Here is a 21,774-nt window from a genome sequence, read left to right as displayed (position 1 = left end):
TTTCTTAAAAGGTGTGCTCATGATACTGCCCATCCTGGCTGGCAGCAGGGGATGGGATGCTATCAGGTAGATTAAATTTTAGGCTGGCTTTTTTAGGTGCAGTGTTATCTTCAGACAGACCTGCACACTGTGATAGAGGCGGGGAAACAGAGACAGCATGGAAAGGAGCAGCTGTGAGGTCCCTGGGCAATGCTCCCATGCTGAGTCACCACTGCTGCTCCATGGCCCATGCACAGCCCAGCAGGCTGATCCCTGATCCTGCACAATCCACTCAACCTCAGTGTCCCCAAGACCACTGGGACATGGCTGTTCTGCACACACGCTCACTTTGAAGTGGCTGGGAGCACCAGCCTCCCAGGGGTGAGGTCCCAAATTATTTAATGAACAGTGCAGGTGATCACTGAATGCTCTTTGCTTGCTTTCAGTCCTACCCAAGGAGGAGGAAGGGAGAGAATACACACCAGGATAGCCCTGGAGAATAAAGGTTCCCAACGTCTGGCGCCAACACCCAGACCTGCAAGGCAGCACCCAACAAGTCCCAGCGCTGTGAGAGTGCTTTAGCACCTGCTGCTAGCCAGAAGGAGGTTCCAGACTGAGCATCAACACCTCCCCAGCTCCCATCCAACCCTGCCTGCCTCCCTCTTCTGCCCTTGGCTCAGGTGAGCCGGGAGGGTGGCACCGGCAGGTGCATGGAGCGCTGCCAGCATTACTCATCTTCATTCCAGAAGGGCAGAGTCACCGGGCAAACAAGAAAAACTTCCTTCTTTTAACGAAAAACAAGAACAATGTCACCCGCAGGGGGGCAAATAAGATGCATACCCATTGTATTAGATCATCGGGCTACGGCAACGAGAGGCCACAAGAACAACCAAAGACTGGTCCCGGTTTTAACAACCCTCCCAGCCAAACCCAGTCCACCTGAGCAAGGATTAGACTGTCCCTAACCCTGCTCCTCAAACATTCCTGGCACCAGGCACTGGGAAGCCTGGCAGGCCTGAAGAAAAGGCAGAGAGTTGCTTGGCCTGGCTGGAAATAAATAAGTCAAAACATCAACATGGGAAGATCCCCTCTAAATAACATCTCAAAGGAAAAAAAACTGGAAAGACCTTACTTGACCTTTTGAATTACTGCTCCTTCACTAAAAAGTATCAATTTCTTCACAGGGAAGTTCCTGTAATCTTCACCAACATAATTTAGGCTTTATATTACAAAGGGAAAAAAAAAAAAAGAGAAGAATAAACACTGACAGAGCCCAGTATAAATAGGAACATGTCATGGCTTTTAAGCATTTTGAAAAGAATGCTATGGAATTTCAAGTTCCTCCATAAAATTTTAAAAGTCACAAGGGCAGGAGGATTTATCCTGAATATACCAGTCTAATAGGAAAACCAGCTGTTTTTATTGAGAATATTTCTACATGAAGACATCACACCATTCAGTTCCCTAAACTGTTATGCAGTACTACCTAACACTGCTCACACATCTGCAGAGTCACAACCCTTTAGGGGCAGGTACTGCCATTTCTGCATAATTAATGAAACACAAATTCCAGCACAAGCAACAAGAGCTCTGCTACCACCTCCAGAAAGGCCAAGATCTCACCTTTTAGATGCCTTCCTGCTAAAACCAGCTCAAACTCACGCAGCTTTCACCACACCAGCTCCCATTTCAGAGGTGCCTCCCAGCACAGAGCGAGCAAGATTCATCTGCCTCAAACTTCACAGATTTCCAGTAATTATCCTTGCAGGACTGGGGGATTGCTGCAAGCCCAAGCCGCAATTTTAATTCAGCATCAAGCTTTGTTTTGTCTTTTGCAAATGCTCTACTTCTTGCTGCTGCTGGCACTCAGGCAGCGCCCTGCTTCTGTCGTCAGCAGCCCCTGTCCCACAACTATCCCAAATATGCCTCAGCACCAGTTTCATTGCATTGTGTGGTTTCTCCATTCCTTCCCTGATTTAGTCCAGGCCTCTCCTCGGGGCTCTCAGATAATGAAAACCATGTGAGAGTAGAATGTAATCTTCAAACACACAAACCAGTTTCATGTGCATTATCAGAAGGGAGCAAAATGTTGACAGTGCATCATTTGTCCCTACAGATAGGATCAGATTCTTTCAATTGCTGCTGAGATAAAATAAAAAAAAAAAAGATTGGAATCACCATCCATGTTAAAAATAAAGTCAGAATTCAAACCTAAAAGCTTAAGCAGTCCTGAAAACAATGGAAATACGATCCCCAAACAGATACATACATTTTGTGCCACCTTAAGGTAGTTTTTCTTCGTATATCAGTGACATCATGAGAATTTATATCATAAGCTGACACATAAAAACCATAGGTGGAGGAGGATGCAGAGAAGAAAAAAACCACTATGGCCGAACTTTAGCATGGAATTTTCTGGCTTTTTCTAGCAATACCACAATTTAAACTATTTTAAGCCCCCATATGGAGGAGCTCTTCTTACTTCAGAAAGCAGTATTTAATGAGACTAACTACAGAATCCAGAAAGCAGGTAGGCATGGCCCCTCCTCTGGTCTAAGGGCTGCTTTTTGTTTCCTTTAGAAAAAAGAATAGCTAAAATACAGGTACTTTGCCAGTTATCAATCAGAGATGCTGTGGCCAAGGAAGGGCACAAACCTAGTGCAGTACTGGGACAGCCCAATACCACCGAGTGATCTCAGTGGGTACCATGGGTTAAAAATACGAATTCAAAGTAAAACCCTACAAGAAATCCAGCCCACCAAATTTTTTAGACAGCAAGGATGTTATAAAAGTGGTTTTGGTGTTGCTCTCTTATCGTAACTACCTGGGTTTTTCATGTGCACCTTGTAAAAAACCTTTAATTACCTATAAGATGATTGAGCCTCACCACCACACTGGGAAGAAGATACTACTCCATTCATTTTAGCACAGTGGTGATTGGCTAAGGCCTGGCCTACACTGCTGTTTTTTGTTGCCACAACTATGTCACTCAGGGAATCAATTTCTTTCAATGCAAGGATTCCAGCAACCACTCTAAAACAGATGCATTCACAGTAGGAAATAATTGTTTTTAGGTATATCGCTTAGGAAACCTCATGTGAACCACATCAGCACAACTTCTTCCTTGCTAATATAAACTTCATCACTACTGGAAAGATTTTCTGTAATAACAGGAGTAGCAAGTCCAGATCCTGCCTAAATGGATCAAGGATGTTGGCATCCCAGGATGTGTGCAGGCAGAAGGTGGAGGAACCTTCTGAGTGATTTCTACAGCTGGAGAAGATGTAGAAAATCAGATCCTTTGATTCTGCAAAGGATCCTCAGCAGCTGCAGAAAAGAAAGGTTAAAGATTTAGAGCCCTAATGAACGAAATGAACTTCACTGAGTGCACAGAAACCAGAGGTAACACATGGCTCCTTGAGCACAAATCCAAGGTGATTCACCTTCCCTGCTCCCACTCACAGCTCAGGCAATGCCAGCAGGGCTTGTGCAGGAAATGCATTCAGCTCTCCCCTGCCTGAGGAATGTGGTGCCAGGGCCTCTGCAGCCAGGAAAAGCTGCTGTCCTGGGTCTCCCAAGGGAACACAGGGCAGTTTGCCTCCCCCAGCACCACCCTGGGCCCTGATCTCCATCCCAGCCTTTTGAGATTGCTCCATGGAAGCATCCCTTCAAACCCCCTGAGCAGCAGGGATGGGGCCAGCAGTCTCCCACTCACAGTTTCTACTGCCATGCCTACTCTCCCAAATCAAAAATCCACTAGGCTTTCAACAGATGCTAAATCCACTCTTCCCCCCAGGGGTGCTAAGCTTTTTTTATTGCTTTTTCTTTTTTTAAAGAAGATCCAAGTGCTCCACACCCAATCCCAACTGAACAAGAGCAAAAGCTGCTCTTTTCCATATAACTTTGGAGTGCTCTCTTCTGCCTGCTCTCCACGAATCCCTGATCTCACCCAGAGGAAGGGTGGAACAGGCTACGTAATGGCTCTTGGTCTCCTCAAACTTCATCATTCTACAGTAAAAACTGTTTCAAATTTGTTTTTACCCAATACAACTATCAGCACGCTGTCCTGATGATTCCAGAAAACACCAGATTATCACTTCCTTGTGCACCTCCACAGGCTACCCCAGGATCCCAGACTGGTTTGGGTTGGAAGGGACCTTAAAACCCATCTCATTCCAACCCCCAGCAGGGGCAGGGATGCCATCTCACACTGGTTTTAAGTTCTGGCTCTCCAGAAATACAGAGGACGTTTCAGCTTTGTTTCTTTTCAAAAAGACAATGGGAAAACAAGGACGATCTGTTTTCCCAAGCCCCACAAGAAGACAGGCTAGCCCTAGTATGAAGCAATCAAATTTGTTTCAGCTGAGCACAGAACCACCCAAATTAGAACAGCAGGAAAAGTCCACCAAACTCTGATGGGAACAAAGTCACTGAAATGTGGAATTACTTTCCTTGAGGGTTACAGTAAATAATCCTAATAAATTAAGTAATTCTTTCAAAAAACAAGTTGTGTAGCGACACAAAACATTTTTTAAAAAATATTACTGTGACACAACTCTTAGACAAGGTCTTACAAAAGCTAATTAATTAATTAAACAAAATTCTAAACTGCCTTAATTCATAAACATTCATATAAGAGAACTGTTCAACAACATCTTGGTCTACAATTACACACTGTAAGTGTTTTGCTAATACAAATAAGCCTTTAAAAACCAATTTTATTAGATCAGTGAACTTTTTTTTGTCATTTGCACAAAGCCTGATTCTATATTGTAACCAATACTCATTAACCTTATGTAGCTCAACAGCAGTTACCAAGGAAAATGACAAAAGTCCTCTCCAAACTCCCAAGGAATTTCAATTATTTTGTATTAAAAAAAAAAAAAGGTTATTTTAAGCTGAGACACAACCAAACTAGACAAGAGTCATTCTCAGAGAGGACAAGAAAGTAAAAAAGCAGCAAGTATGAATGGCAGCATTTATCTCTGAAGCCCTTCTGCAGGACCAAGAATGCAGACTGCCTGCCAGGAAAAGAGGAGACAGTGAGCCCTTGGGAACAGGAGGGAGCCCTCACTTCTCCAGGGCCAGCCAAGCCCTATGGGAGCTGCTCGTGACAGGGATGACACATCCAACCAGCACCATGAGCCACAGCTCCATCCCAGAGCCCAGCAGACTCCAGCACACCTCCTTCCTGCTAAGCACCTCACACAAACCTCTCTGCCCTACTAAGACAAGATTTTAAAGCTTTGAGAAGTTTGTTTCCATAGGGCTTTGAATTTTCTTCTCAGGGCTTTTTTTTTTTTTTTTAATTCATGACTTTTACTTTTCCATTTCTATTACTTTCTCTGATCTCCTGCTGACATCAGATGTCTGGTTTGCCCTGAATGGTCATTTATACATAGGTAAGTTTCCAATATATTCTTACTTTTAAAATTACGTCCAAGTGTCCATGCAAACACAAATTCCATCAAGTGAAAAAGTCCCTTCACTTACAGGCATAGTAGGTGAGTAAGAGAAGATTATACTGCATATTTAAAAATTAAGTTTTCCTAGGAGTGAATTCACACTATTATTCCCCAAAGTTGTTGGATCCTTTTTCTGTCTTGAAGACAACATTTCAAGGCTACTCTGGTAATATGCAAGATTTGGATATTTGCTGACTTTAGAGTTCTCCATACAGCCCATGACTTTCACATGGACACAATTCCAGGATCAGATCTGTCCAAAGCATGAGCCAAATCCTTTTGCAAAGGCTGCAAGGATGGCCGTGGAGGCTGCAGTGTGAAGTTCTTCCTGTGGCCAGCACTGCATTCCAGAGCTGTTTGGGAACACACTCTCTCCTGGATAAAAGGGTTTAAACAACTGAGCAGCTCCTGCAGCCCAGCTGGACTCACAGGGCAGGTATGTGCCTGCTCTTTCATAAAAAGCAATTATTTAAGTCTACGATATGATGCTGCTGCAACATCTGGGGCACATGCAGAGAGAACATCAGGCACCAGGGTAAGTGGAAGTCTAACCTAGAAAGTTGGAACTCATCAGAAAGTAAGAGAATTCCTGAAAGCAACGAGCTTAGAGAAATGGGTTGTGGCCCAGATTCAACACAATGGACTAAATCACTTTGACAAATCCTCTAGTGCTTCCTGAAAGTGTATAACCCCAGCAATAGGCAGTTTGGAACACTTCTATGAGGAACCAAGTCCTCTCTTGTGTTTCAGTGGACAGAAGAGGAGAAAGAAAGCCCTGGACCTTATTGCCAATCCCCAAGAATGGCTGTTCTCACACTTTTATAAACACTTGGTCTCCATGGAAGGGGGATACCTAGCAGCAAACATTGGCAACCAAGGACATTCTGCTCCCACTATATCGTCCACAATAGCAAGGAGAAAAAAAAATCCATAAGGCTGCTTTGATTAGGAACCCTTTGAGAGGACTTCTTCAAAAGTGAGTGTCTGAAAATAGCTTGAAATATGGGAATGTGCAACAACAGCCAGATGGGGGAAAACAGGCATCTTACTTTATTCTGAAAGCATTTACACTTCAGCCCAAAGTGGGAACATCTATTAATCCAAGAACCTCTTGCCAAGAACAAGGTCATAGTTTTCTTTTTAACTCAGAACAGAACCCAACACACAGCCTATTCTGCACCAGAGAATCTCATCATTTACAGGTGTTTGGAACCAGGTTTTAGTTTAATACATACTTTGAACGTTTAAGAACTTTATTATACTGTGCTTTGTCTTCCCTGCAGGTCACAGCTCTGCAGCTCTCTAAAAGCCACCAGTAAGAATAAAGCAAGAACTGCACAAGGAGTTCTGCCCCACGAGGGGTATAAACAGACAAATTCTTTCACTGCCAGAAGTATTTATGCATTAACACACTCCTGGACTATTGAGAATTCTAAAATTAAAGACCTTTCTTCTGTGTATACATTAATATGGCAACAATCTAAACCAAGCTCAGATTTTGCTCCATGTTAAGCAAATTAAGCTTTAATGAGCTCAAATTTTACTTGAGCTGTTCATTCATTGCAGTGACAGTGAGCCTCAGCCGTGGAGCAAGGCATCATTGTGCTGGGCCCTAGAAAGAATTACATGGTGCAAATTGTTCTATCAAAATAACCACCAAAAAAATATTAATCACTTTACACTCAACTGGAAACAAAAGGAAGGGCTAAAAGTGGGAGAAGCATTTATGCTTTGAGAACTTGGGGGTTGCAAATTCTCAATTTCGCTGTCATGGTTAGGAAAATGTGGCAGCAAAGCAATGCAACCTTATTCCTAAATAAACAAAAAGATTGGTCAGTCTGCTGATGCAAGACAGCCTAAAGAGAACAAGAGAACTATTAAATTATCTCCACTTCTGGGATTCTGGCTATTCTTTTGCAAAGTGAATGGCTTATGCTAATCAGGATGCATCTGAAATGCATCATTCAAGCCTTCTTGTACAAATATAGTTCTTATTTATCCCAAAAGATCCCCACCAGCTGGCAATGTTTGCATACAATGTTAAACCCAACCTCAAGAGCCTGTGCATTATGAGTCATTTTACACTTAAAAACATTAGTTCCCTTCACTGTTCTCCAAGACGGTGTATCCCACGAGAAGAATTTTTGTGGAATTCAGCAATAACACACAATGTTACCATCCAACTTCCTCTTGCACAAAGAAGTTAGTTTTCTGCTGTTCGGTGGGGCTTTTTTTTTTGGCTTTTTTTTCCTCCTAACAGTGCTTTTCCTCCAGAATATCTTTGGGGAAGGAACAAAAGGATTTTTACCAATCCCTTCTCTATGAATCAAATATTTATGCTATGCCCTCTTGAAGCACTTTCATCTAGTAACCTATGGAATGTGATCTCCTGACCTCAACACTCAGGCACGTCTAAATCAGCTGCCCTTTGAGCTGTATTAGAGGCTGCAGAGAATTTTATACATCTGTATCACAGGCATATGAAAACCTTGTGGCCCAGCTGTGGCATTCTCTGCTACAAAGCTTTAGTCCAAAGTGTGCTTCAGAAAAGGGGAATGCTTTGGTAGTTCCACGTTTATGGTACAATCTGATGCCATGTGTCACCAGGAACAGGCAGGGTGATGAGCCATGCTATCAGCACATTAACCAGCCAGCACAATTTAAATAATTATCATGGCAAACTCCAATCTCATGTCCCATTCTGCCCGTTCCACACTGCCCAGTTCCCTTCTGCCTCCAGCCCAATCCCCAGGGCAAGCAGCACTGCCTGCTAAACACCTTCAGAGTCAGGAAGACAAAACTTGTGGGATGAGCAGGCACCCCATTCCCTCCATCTGGAAATCCCACCCCTTTCTCAAGAAAAGTAAGTAATTCCATGTTGTGTTTGTGCTTCCCAGGAATGTTTTGAGGACGGGGTTAAGTTGCAAATAAGTGTCCTGGAAATAAAAGGAAGGGAGACCAGGTGTCCCAGATGAACCTGCAACTTCAACTACAGCACAAATGTTTCCAGGGTCAGCTCATCACCCTGCTCTCTCAAGGAGCAGTCACTGAGGGAACCCTGGTGAAAGTCTGACCCAGAGATTGAACAGGGTCATGGTTCTGATGGTGGGGTTCATGTTTCCATAGCAGCCCTGAAAAACCAATGTGATGCTGCCCATCACTCACATGAGAGAAGCAGGAGGTTATGGGGAAAGCTCAAGAACACAGTTCTTGCCTTCCCACCCCGACCTGGCAAAAAAGTTCAGTCCCCAGAAACAGTGGGGGGAGCCAAAAAAAGTGAGACAGCAGCCAAAACCAATGCCCTGCCCTCTGCCCCAGGATGGATCCTGGTCACCTGCCCCAGTGCCCTCTCAAGGTGCCCCACTGGCTGCTGCACCTCAGCACAGACTGAAGCATCCCCAGTTCCCTGAGGGTCCAGCAGCTCAGAGCACACTGACTTGCTGCCCCACTTTTTCCACTTGCTTTTCCCACAGAAATCAATCCAGGGAAAAGGAAGGGAAAAGAAACTCTAAAAAAAGGAGGAACGGGGAGCAGGACAGACCAACATGTAGCATTTCCTGTATCATCCACAGGAAAAACCCACGCAGCAGGGAAGAGCTTGATGTCAAGGCTGATTTCACCACGTGAACAGGCAGTTCCTCCTGCTGGGGGATGCTGTGTGATTCCACAGGGAACAATACAATCTTCCCTGACACAAGGAGTCCTACTGCCAGCCACGCAGAATTCCACAGGTCCTTCCCTTGCAGAAATGGCTGGTAGCAAAGAAGGAAGGAGGAGAAGGAGGAATGTGGGTACAAGAGCTGGGGGAGAAGGAAAATGAGACATTCACTGTGGTATTATCACTTGTAAACCAGGACACACTCAGCACTTGGCCCCGACAGAAAGGATATTCTGCAAAATATGTTTCCCTGCACAGAGACTGGGCCTCCATCCAGTTATTATGTGCACATGTCCCTGCTGCGTTTTCAGCCTTACTTTGAAAAAAAATAAAATTAAAAAAATCACAAAACAAAGAAAACATCTCCCCATATTCACTCTGCACAGTGCCAAGCATGTTCCTAGCCATGTTCAATAATCTGTTAAGGCGTGTTAATTAGGGGTGCAACACTTTTACACCTTGTGACACAGCAGTAAAGCACTTAATGTAAAACAAATTCCAGTGTGAAACAAGAAATCAGCCCATCGTGGCAGCCCTGCTTGCACGTGTGACACATAAATGCACGTGTAAATGCACATACGTGCTCCTCTCTGCAGCACGACCAGCAAAGACAACCTCAACACGTGGATTAGAAGCACAATGAGTGCAATTATTTTCTCAAAAGAAAAGAGCACCACAAGAAACGGCTGCTTTCAAACACAGCCTGACACAAACCCACTTCAGCGACTTCCACCGAGTTTTACTCAATCCAATTACACACAAGTACATCACTATTCATTCTGGCAATTTACTCCCACTGGTGAAATAGGTGGATGAGAGTTCGGTGGTGGTTTTTTTTCATGAATTTTGCAAGATGAAAAGTAAAGTTTACAGGACAGAGAAGTGATGGACAAAAGCTGACAGAGAAGAGAGCCAGCCTAACTCCCAGGTTTAGGCTGAAGAAAGAATGCAGAGTCCCTTGCAGCATGAGCACATCTCTTACCTACTGATCTGCTGAAGACAAAAGGGTTTTCTTCTTTTCAGAAACTGGACACTTGTAGCTCGTTGGGTCAGTCACACAAAGCTTCCCTGCTGCCAAAGGTATTCTTTTTCCCCTCGGGTTTTTGTTGTTGTTGTTTGGTTTTTTACCCCGGAGAGTAAAGGGCAGAACAGTGGATTCAGCAGGGGCAAAGGGTGGAATTCGAGATTTAACGGGCTGGAGAACTGCACAGCTCTCTCCAAAAGATGCTGTATTTCAAGGCGCTTTCATTTGCAAATCCTTCTTCATCCTCAGTGTCAATAAAACTGGAGGAGGGGGAGTAAACTTTTTTTTAACCGCAGAAATAAACCGGACTCCACAGAACGGGGAACGCGATACGAACTGGATTTGCGGCTCGACTTTTTCTTTTATTAAAAATAAATATACTCTCAGACAGGCAATCGAGCTGGGAAGGTAAAAAAAAAATCCGAGAGTCAGGCGGGACCTGCCCGCGGTGCCCGGGAGGAGGAGAGGAGGATAGCGGTACCTCGAGAGCGGCAGGATGAACACAAAGAGGGCAAAGTCCGCGGCGGCGGCAGCTCCGCTGTCAGTGGCAGCGCCGCGCGGGGCACTCGCAGCGCCGGCAGCCAAGGGCGGCCCGCGGCATCGCGCCCGGCCGGGCTCCGCTCCGTTCCGCTCCTCGGCGCTCGCTCCCTCGCCGCTTCCCCGCGGTTACCTGGCGGCAGCGGCCCGCGGCGGGTCACCCTCGGCGGCGCGGAGCGGAGCGGACGGCACGGGCGGCTCGGCTCACTCCTCCTCCGCCTCCTTCCGCTGCTGTGGGCGCGGGCGGCCCGCGGGACGCGCTCGGCCGGGGCGGGCAGGAAGCGCCGCCGCCCCCGGGCTCGCCCCGCCCGCCGCACCGCCCCGCCGAGCCGCGCTCCGCCCGCCCGGCTCCGCTATTGTGTGCGGCCGCACGGACACGGCCCGAGCGCTGCGAGCCGCGGGGAGCCTGCCGTGCAGCTCCCGGCCCTGCTCAGACACCAGCAACCCCACCCTGGGCATCCCTGGCAGCCTCAGGCTGTGCCCATTCCCTGTTCAGTGCCCCAGCACCCTCTGGGGGAAGAGCCTTTCCCAAATATCCAACCTCAGCCTCCCCTGACGCTGCTCCAGCCATTGCCCGGGTCCTGTCACTGCTCACGGAGATGGGAGCTGCCCCTCTGCAGGATGCTGAAGATCATAATGAGGTCTGCCCCCCTTCTCCTCTAGGCTGAACAAACCAAGTGACCTCAGCCACCCCTCATAAGACTTCCCCTCCAGACCCTTCCCCATGTCTCCTTCGGACACTCTTTAAAAGCTAAATGTCTTGTCTTACGTTGCGGTGCCCAAAACTGTCCCCAGCACTCGAGGTGAGGCCACCCCAGAGCAGAGCACAGCAGGACAGTCCCCTCCCTCACCCAGCTGGTGATGCTGTGCCCAATGCCCCCAGGCTTTAAACAGCCCTGGTCCCTCTGCAATCAGCCCCGAGGTCTCAAAACCAACCTGCCAAGCCACTGCAGTGAATTGGGTTCATAGCAGCGTACACCAGCCCAGGACTCACCCCCTTTTTGCTGGCCAAATGCTGAAAATAAAGTGTGGCAAGAGCTGATCATACTAACTGCACATGGGCAGGGTATTAAAGGAGATCCCTGTATAGAATGTTCTGCTTAAAACCAAAATGTACATCACATGATCTTCCGAGGCTCAGGCTATCCTAGTAGGAAATATCCACAGACCTCTACTACTCTGCCACAGCTGAAAATAATGGTCAGTGTGGAAAGAGGAGACTAAAGACACTTCGGTTCTTTTCCCCAAATACAACGATTTTGCTGTGTTTCAGCATTTTACCACATGATAAAAGATGGTGGCCACATTCAGAGGTGGCTTTTGCTGAAGGCTTTAGTGCCTGGAATCACACTGTAGAATTTCAACTCCTAAAACAGTTTAGCTTTAAACATTCCACATCATTTACAGCAAAGCATGAACACATCACCTTTGTCCATGTGTCCCCATTCAAAAGCCCATAAATGGATCCCAAAACGTTGCTAAACAGAAATACTTGATGCAGTCTTGTTTTGGAAGATCTAATATAGTACTAGTAATGGCAGTAACACAGTCAGCTCTGCAGTGGAACCAGTCTTTGCATCAGAGAGCAAAGCTCTTGTTCTGAAATGGGCTAAGCAACACCAGCTTCTCCTCACCCCATCCCTGTAATCAGGGCAAATCCCCAGTCTAAACAAGGCCCAGAGATAACAAACTGGTCCTTCAGTTGGGACTTATTTGTGTACAAACAATCGTGCCCTGCCTTCCTCACAATCCACCTCCTCCTCCAGCTTTTGCATACAGAGCACTGGAATCCTCCCCCGGTGAGGTCATTCCTGTCCTGAGCTCTGGAGGAGGACAATCTGACAGAGACAGCCTCCACTTGGCTCCTGGTCATTACCTCGTCATTTCAAAAAAGAGCAAAACAAAAAACTGACTGCAGCTGTCACGGTGTGTCCACAGCTGATTTCACACAGAAAGGCCTGATCATGCAAATATGAAGCCCACTAAGCAGTCTCAATTTGGTAAGGTTTGGGCCTGAGATGCCACTGGTTTCCAAAAAGAACTAAAAGCGCAAGAACTGGCCACATGTCAAATACTTGCACTGTGAAATTTGGCCTTCATGTGAGGAGAGATGGCATGATTTGGCCATTTACCTTTTAATCACTCCGAGCAAATAAATCCTTTCCGACATTCCCGACTATTAACATTGAAAAGAAAGACTTGGACAGAAATTCAGGAAGTCAAATTACAGAAATCCCAAATGCAGCATCTATAAACATCTATTTTTTCCCCTCATAACCGCCATTCATTCATTGGAATGTTTTAATGGAAGAAATGCAGAAACACATGTAAACAGCTCATTAACATCCCATAACCTTACAGTTTGAAACGCCAAAGGAAAAACAAAAAGGCAGTGCAGAAGCAGCTACTGAAGCCCACATTTGCTGGATGCTGTGGGGCAGCACTGTAAGGGAAATGCACAGCTAGAGTGAGGGAAAGAGTTATAAACTGTGCTTCAGTCACACATCCTGTCTCCCTCCCACATGCTCCAAGAAAATATGGGAGTACAGAGAGGAGGCAGAGTCATCAGGAAAGCACAACTATTGCTTCATGCAGGCGCTGGGGAGCAGCGAGCCTTGCCCGAGGCGTGTTAACCTCAGCTCCTCTGCTGCCTGCTCCAGGAGCACTGCTCATGTTCAACCCACACTGCTGGAGATACCAGCCTTATCGGGACTGCAAAAGAACAAAGCTGCATGAAATCCAAACTCTCTTCCTTAAAATACACTCCCCCTGCATCCTCCCTTCGCCCAGCGCCGTGCTCAGGAGCTCCAGCACACATCTGAACGGCTGCCAGCGGAGGAAGCCAGCAGTTTCCATACACACATCACGCCACAATGTGGGAATTCAGGAAACAACACAAGAAAGGGGTTCCTAATAACTGTTCCAACGTACTCGGGCCAATTTATGCAATCACACAAAGGTCACGGTGGTTGTGCTAAAAAGCACAAAAGATAAGCGCTACAACGGCAACTAGTTCAAAGTAGGAGAATAAATCTTGGGCTTAGGAAAATCTGGAATTGCTCCACCTACAATTTAAGAGGTTGTCCACATTCTTTAAAATTCCTCCATCTTAAAGTTCCTCCCTCCAGGAATGGCTGTAACTCTGCCGCCCTTTGTCAGCAGCAGCTGGAGCTCAGGAAGCTGCTGGTATTGTCCCTCCTGTACAGACACACCACAGCTCCCTGCAGCATCCACTCAGCACAGCACAGAACAGAGGGGCCTGAATTAATTTCCCTGGATCTCTGATCTCAGGCCAGTTTAACAGAGCTTTTCTTCTTGCACATAAAAATACTTAGCAGGGCTCAGAAGTGGCATTTAGCTCTTGGGGCCAGACAGAACATCCCCACCAAAGTAGGGGGTTCATTGTCTATAAAATACATTATTGGGGAAAATAATGACCCTACAGTAAACAGACACTTATACAAGAAATAGTGAAAAAAACTAAGAAGAGGAGCTGAGGATGTTTACCAGGTGAGCAGGAGCAGTGAGTAGGCATTTCTGAAAAGGGAGAGTGTATTTCTTGTCATTGAAGCCAAAGTCAGGATCCCAGAACGGGTTGGATTGGAAGTTTAAAGCTCATCTCATTCCATCCCCCTGCCGTGGGCAGGGACACCTTCCATAGATCAGGTTGCTCCAAGCTCCATCCAACCTGACCTTGGGCACTTGCAGGTCAGTTTGACAGACACTCATTGAAGAAAAGGAAGTAAGCAAACCATAGTTTGGGAATACAGATCCAAACAAGACTAAAAGGTTTCAAAACCTTGTAAAAATCACAAGAAATGCATGGAGAAGGCACCAAGGGCCAGGAGGGTGAATGGTTTGTCCAAAGTCAAGTTGGGAGCTCAGTGCAGGACATGCAGTACTGCATTTTTTGCTGCTGTTTTACCACCTGGTTCTAGCACCCAGCACCTTCAGGGTGGCCATGGCCATCTTTAAGTCATATGCAGAGGGTTTGGTGTTGCTGCCACATCCAGCCCTGAGCTGTAACAAAGCCTGAAAGGCTCCCTCGGGTCCTGCCTTGGGGTAAGGCTGGAGAACAACTACAGTTTCTGAAGGGAAGTTAAATCAGACAGACAAGAAATTGAGGCATGAATTATATGAGTTATCATTCAGCAAGATGGCAACAACAGCTATTCACAGACCAACAGCACCAGAAATTACTACCATGAAACTTGACATGCGTGGAATTGCTAGAAAAATTCTACTTCGCAAAACACATCAGCAGGAACAGTTACACACTACTTATTCCTCTGCCTTCACTAACTGCTCTGTCTTTATACACAAGTGTATTACTTTACCAATTCCACATCATAAAACTTTGATGACCACATAACTTCTGGGAGGGAAGTAACTGATATAAAAACTTCTGCACAGCCAAGTTCATGTCCTGTCCCTGTTGTGATTTACACTGTAACACAGACCCAGCTCATCTAAGATTTTTCATGCTGCTTAGTGTGAAGAGTTTTAAAAGTCTGTCAGTCTGGGAGGTACCTCTAATGGATTGTAACTCAAGTGCAGCATGGTTCCTGGGGTGAAGAAAAGGCCTGCGAGGAAGGGGAGGAAAAGGAACAGCTTAGCACAGTGAAATGTAATATAGAGGTCAGCAGTGACATGTCACCCGTGAGGTGATTGATCAGGTACCACCTGTAAGGAGAATTATTCTAACTGCTGAACCTTGGCCCCTCTCTGTGCAGGATTTCAGAGGAGAGCCCTGTATGCAGGAGAGTGATAAACAACTGCCAGCTATGGAAAAACTAATGTTTCAGCTTTGCCCTAAATGCATTCACACCCCAGTGCCCTGCAGTTAAACGCAGTTTGGGCAAAATAAGGACAGCAGGGTTAGACTGGACAAAGTGATCTCCTTCCAAAACACTGTTCTCCTCCCAAAAATGGGCCTGTAGGCCTTTAACTGATGTCTGTTATATGTTAACAACCTTGATGCAGGAAAGTTGACCATCTCCCTTGTTTCTCTGCACTCTTACCTCTAAACTCTCTTTTAAAAAGAGATATGTCTTTAAAATCTGCTGGAATTAATTGAAATATTCCCTCAACTTCCAGTGGATTTGGAGCAGAGTGAACTGTAAGAATAAGGCATGGAGGCACTGAACTTCAACACAGTTTGCTCTCAAGGACTTAATATTATATGACATTACAAGTGAACAAGATGCACAGCAGGTTCTGCAGCAAAACCAGACTTGATAATCCTGACATTTCAATGACCATAAAGCCTAAGAGGGGACAACCACAGTTGATTTGATACCAAAAAGCCCAACCTCTTCAAAGCCTCCAGGCGTTCTAATGGTGCAGCTGTACTGATAGATACCACAGCGATGGGGAAAAGGGGGTGGCTCTGATTTAAAGCTCTTGCAACTCATTTTTAACGCTGATGTCAGAAGCAGAGACAGAAGTGAGAAATGAAAGAGGCCCAACCAACAGCAATCTCTGGCTGGGAAGGGTGCAGGTATGGTCTCAGTGAATGTGCTACAGCTCTGCTAACTGCAGGAGCAGAACCATCTTCCCCTGCTACACAGAAGCTGTACTGAAGAGTAACCAGCTTATTTTGAACATGAAATTAAAGAAGACAAATGAAAGGAGAAAAAAATTGTATGTACAAAAAACATAGTGAAACAAAATAGATTAATTTCTCTTAAATAATTGCTTCCAAAAGTGCCAATTAGAATTTTTATGAATATGTAGATGTGCTTCTAAAAAACAATCTTTCCCCTGTAGTAAGCTACAAGAAGATTGATAATTAGAAAAAATAAGATATCAAGTTACAGGTAATTGATTAACATCTCATTTTCATGTAAATGAAAAACTAAAAATAGAATTATGGAACAAAGTCTGATTAGATTTTACAATCCATTTCAGAAGCTGCTGTCACATACTGGAAGAGCACCAGCACTCTCTGCTGGTGATCTTTGTTCAACAGTTATCAAGAGAAAAACGAGGAATGAAAACACATTGTGTTCTTGATATGAAATTCCATTTTTATCTTCAATTGATGATTCATTAGATCCCTAACAATTTGGCAAACAGCAACTCTAGGAGCTAGCTATGCTTTTGGAAACAAGAGTCATTACTAAGAACTGCATTTACCCTGGGCAATCATCACTCACTGGAATCAACTCCACTGTCTCAAATAAACATCTGATGTAAATGCTTCTCTCAGCAGAAAGCACTTCTGTCGTGCTGTAACACAAAGACAAGCTGGTGTGAGAAATTCCCATGATGCCAAATCCCTTGGCTCCACCCTGACTTTCCATCCATTTTTGAGCTATGCCAAGAAAAACAGCTCTCCTTAAGAAAGTCCTAGCACAGCTCAAACACCTTCTCCAACGGGAGCCACAGTAGGAATCCTGCTATGTTTTCATCAAAGCAAACCTGCTCCCAGCCCTGTCTGTTCCACCCTTTGCCAGGAAGCTGGAAAAGCTTTGATTCCCTCTGCCCAGGATGCACCCAAGCCATGTGTCCTGGATTACCTTACACACCTGAGCCAGAGCTTGCACAGGGACAAACAGGCAGCAAAAACAAACCCAAAGCATCTCAGTGCCTGCTGTCCCAGCTCCTAGACTGTGCTCGGATCAGGCACCAGGAAAAAGGATTAAAAACTGGCAAATTGAATCCATGTGCAGTTCATGGAAGTGTGGGAAACAAAAGAGACAATGTTAAGGACAGAGTATTCATTAGCAAAGGGCTCAAGTTTCTTGGCTTCTGCCATCTGCTTCCCAAAGGCCATTTTTCAAGGTAGCTTTTTGTTCTTCAGTTTTGAATGTAGCTGAGGAAAGACATCCTACTCCTTCTCAGCTAACAAACTAAAGCTCAGTGCACGTTCAATGGCTTAAAATATTTTGTCTTTTTAATTCCCTGGGGACAAGAGGGAATGCAATGTAAGTGATGGGGTTTTTCTCCTGGGATTTGAATCAAAACTTTACCTGATACAGCTGATCCAAAGACCTCAGACACCTCCATAAATATTCATTTACACTATGGTATTAAATACATAAAGAAATCCAGTGTTTACAAAAAAATACACAAGACTTCATAATACAGTAGATATCTGTATATTATGTGTAGCCAGATACACAGCCCTTTTGACTGTTTTCCTTTATGAAGTAAAAATTGGGAAGAACAACTCCTGAATTACAGAAACAGCAGAAACAGCTCAGAGCCCTAAAAAGAACACATACAGTGGCAAAAATAAGTGAGTTTTAACATAGTCACAAGTCAAAGTCAGGAATAATTGTTCTAACGCATTCTGTTCCTGACACATCTCAAATTTAGAAGAGCTTCACATCTGCTGAGAGTCCCAAAGAACCTTTCAAGCATTCAGGGATCACTGACACTTGGCAGAGTGGGACAGAGTGACAGCCAAATGCCAAGCACAGCTCTGAAACACTGCAAGAGGAACAGACATTCCTGCCTAAGGGGGAAGAGCAAGTTTCCCACCGGAGAGGACAAGAGTTTTCAAGCATGAAGTTTTCTGCTTTTCAAGGAATTTAATATTGTGGACATGACAGGATCCAGCCAGAGACCAATGATCTATAAGGAATGAGAAGATGCTCAAAGCCTTGAGAACTTAAGCACCTACAGGAAATTAACATGATTAACTTTTTAATATTATTAACTATACATGCCAGACTGCTCTTAAATATTCTCTTCCCACATCCTTACCCACACCTTTACCGTCGTGCCATAGGAATTCCGTATTCAGCTCTGCCCCTTGATCATTAATGCAGACTCCTGAGCTTCAGACTTCAAAGCAAGGCACGATTAAGAGTCACAGGCACAGGACTGGGACAGCATCAAACCCTCCCTGTGCAGGAACCTCCACCTTGTGTCCAACTCCACAAACACCTCTTTCTATCGAGACTGGGAAATCCAGGGATTTATGTGGAGCTTCCCAGAGATTAAATTAATAAGGGAGCCCAACAGTGCCTCATCTCCTTCCAAACACTGGTAAATGAAGGGAAATGTCTCATAAGGTAAGGGAAAGAAAGATGTGAGCAGTCTCCAAATGTGCAAGGGAAGAAACCCAAGGCTTCATGGTGTGGAAATGCACTTCCTGGAGAAGGCTCCTCTTCTCCTCCCGCCTCTAAGCAGCACATGAGAATGTACTTAGGGAGCCCATCATCACCTACAACCCTGGTGGTTTAGTTTTATTCCTGACTTTCCTTTTCTCTTTTTCCTTCTCCCCCTCCCTCATTCTGCTGCTCAGACTGCCTGCACTTGCAGCTTCCTCATTTCTGCAGGTCCTCCTCTGCCAGGTGCAGCACATTCCCAGTACCACCAGCATTACTGGGAGCTCCAGTCATGCCTCACTGCCCAAAGCTTCCAGCACATGAGACTGAACTACAGTTAACACACTACAAATGAAATTACAGCACAGATATATCAGCATGCAGGTCTGTCCAAGACCCTAAGGGACTTAGGGACTAATTTCAATGTAACTTACCATCAGCATGCCTTTGAGTTATATTTGAAAGTTACACCAGCATTCCTCAGCCAAGATTAAGCCAGCTCAGGCAGAAAGGCAGTCTGGGCCTTTTCAGCTTTACTTGTAGCTGGTCTTAAATCACCAACTCTCAAGGAAATTACACAACACCTGACTAGAACAGGTGCAGCTCCTTTAGTGGTAAGAAAGCTGCTACAGATGACCAGATTCAGGAATTTTCATCAACAACATGGCCTAACACCTGCTCAAAGTTAGACATGGAAATGGTACAGTGGGAGCTGTTGTAGAGACACACACTGTCCTCATCAGCCTGATGATCCCTCATAAACACTGGGCTAAAGTCATGGCAGATGGGGCTACTGAGCAAAGATTTACTTAGTAAGATGGTGAACTGCAAAGCCAAACTCAGAAATTTCTCTGCCTAATGAGAACGTTGCAATTAGGTCATCACTGAGCGAAAACATTGCCAGAGAATAACTAAGATGTGACAGCAGGTACTTGGAATGAGAACAAGGATTTCATCCACATAGTCCTGCTGCTGAATTATGTGCTGATGTAGCCACCTCCCAGCAGGACATGCAGGTGTTGGGATACACAGACCCACTTTAGCACAAGCAAACTGAATTCCCAATCAGGAAAGTTCACGTCCAACTTTGATGAAATTTGACAAAGGGTTCAGAGCAAGTTTCAGGTCAGAATTCTGTTTAGGTCATGGATGAACTGGATCCAGGCCACAACCTTTTTTTTTTTTTTTATCTTCTGGATTCCAGTTTGAGCAGTGTTTCTTATTTTCAAATCCTATTTCTGCTAAAAAGCTCCATCAGTTCTACACCCAGCCCTGCTCAGCTCAGGGTGCACATTTTGGTAAACACAAAACCTTTCTTCAAACGACAAGGAACTTCAATAGAACACTCTCCAGACTGCTTTTGGTCACTGAAACTCCCTCCCTTGGATCCTGCACATGGAATTACCTGTCCTTGGGGCAGACAGGTCAGGAGAGGGAGATTTGTGGGTTAATGGGATACTGTTCTGATCAGGGAGATTAGGTTACAAGGCTGTGCCTTTGGACACTGCCTTCTTCAGTGTGGCACTTCAGTTTACAACTGGGGATTTCTCCTAATTAGATTGTACTCTTAATTATTTATGGCCTATATTATCTGCAGAGGCTGCCCAAAACCTGAGCCTTAATGAGGATAATTGGAATAAGCATATTTTCCCCCCTTTTGTAAAGCACCTTGAGCCTTGCTGATGAGAAATGCTTAGGAAGCGATTAGACGCTTAATGAAAAATTATCATTAGAAAGTGGAATAAAAATGAACTAAGAAAGAATTTTCTATTTTATACTGCATTGAGACTGAATTAAGGATCATTTATCAGAGGCAACACTGAAAATTTTAACCTGAAAATTGAGTGGGGATCTTCTTTATGCATGTGATGATGGGAGAGTGCAGGAAAGGATGCCAGGGACCAGAGTCTGGACATGAATGTTGTGAGAAATCCAGACTGCCTCTCAGGAACCTGAAATATGGAAATGTTGGGCTATCCCAATCCCACCACGTGCAACCAGTCCTTGGCTGGTCCGGCACCACGAAAAGCAGTGGGTGTTTGACATCACCCTAGTTCCTGTGTCCACCTCAGCTCATCCATGCTGACAATTTGGCTTTCTAGCCCTCTCCTTTTTCCAAAAGTACCCTGGAATTGAGGCAGGCAGGATTGGAGCTGCTCAGACCCTGTGGTAACAGTCACGGTGAGTGTTTCTGGCCCTGCCTGACTCAGCCTGTGAATGAAAGGCACAATCCCTCCAATGAAATCCACAGCCTCTGGTACCGGGATGGCCAAACCCAGACACGGATGTGAAACCTGTAACCCTTTTGGGACTATCGCCCTGCAAATCTGTTCTCTAGGAGATCAAAGCAGACGGATTTGGAGAGGTTTCTGCTAAATTGAGAGCTGGGGCAGTGCGGGTGAGCTCCTGCGGTGTGTGGGGCCGCCGGGAGGAGGGCAGAGCAGGGACATCTCTGGGGCTGGGCAGGGGCTGTGGGTAACAGAGCATCCCGGCACTCCTGGAGCTGACAGGGAGCCGGAAAGGGCCGGACAGGGAGCGGGGAAGGGCCGGACAGGGACCAGGGAAAGCTCCCACAGCCCAGCAGCCCCGAGCCCCGCCGCCTCCCCACCCCGAAAGGAGCGGGCTGAGCCCCGGAACCGCCCGGGGAAGGAGGAGGAGATCCCGGTGAGGACAGCGGGGACACACGGCTCCCCGGCCGGCTCCCTGCCCGTCCCTGGTAGTGCCTGAGGCACACCGCCGGCCTTCCCTTCCCCGCCCCGCGCCGCGCCGCGCCTTACCCCGCGGCCGCCAGGCCCCGCCGCCGCCCGCACCTCCATGCCGGGCCGCTCGGGCCAACGCGGCGCTCAGCCGCGCCGGGCAGCTCCGCCAAGGGCCCCCGCCTTGCCGCGGGCAACTTTCAGCAGCAGGCTGCAACTACGGCGCCCGGCAGCCCCGGCGGGCCGGCAGCGGTGCCGGCCGGGAGCTGTAGTTCCGCACGGGAGCCGCCGGGAGCTGTCGGCCCGGGGGAATCGCCGAACCAGCCGGGTGGGAAAAGATCGTTGAGAGCATCGA

The 21,774-nt window shown here is 46.1% G+C and overlaps 1 protein-coding gene across 6 annotated transcripts in view; it reads right to left on the bottom strand.

Moving 5' to 3' along the window:
- AMOT (angiomotin) overlaps positions 1-21,774 on the bottom strand; it is a 57,726-nt gene that overhangs the window by 35,774 nt on the left and 178 nt on the right. Inside the window, exon 1 of one of the 6 annotated variants that reach the window (XR_014852170.1) lies at positions 10,085-10,927. The exons of 1 other annotated variant lie outside the window; for it this stretch is intronic. The gene's annotated coding sequence lies outside the window, so the exon portion shown is untranslated. Of the gene's footprint in view, positions 1-10,084; positions 10,928-19,157; positions 19,259-21,500; positions 21,645-21,774 lie in introns of those variants that run through there. 4 more of the 6 variants (XM_085060075.1, XM_085060071.1, XM_085060072.1 and 1 more) reach the window with 4 other exon arrangements.

The sequence above is a fragment of the Lichenostomus cassidix genome, chromosome 4A, assembly GCF_008360975.1.
Source record: "Lichenostomus cassidix isolate B80296 chromosome 4A, HeHo_3.0, whole genome shotgun sequence".
Lineage (NCBI taxonomy): Eukaryota > Metazoa > Chordata > Aves > Passeriformes > Meliphagidae > Lichenostomus > Lichenostomus cassidix.
This window is presented reverse-complemented; position numbering and strand designations above follow the sequence as displayed.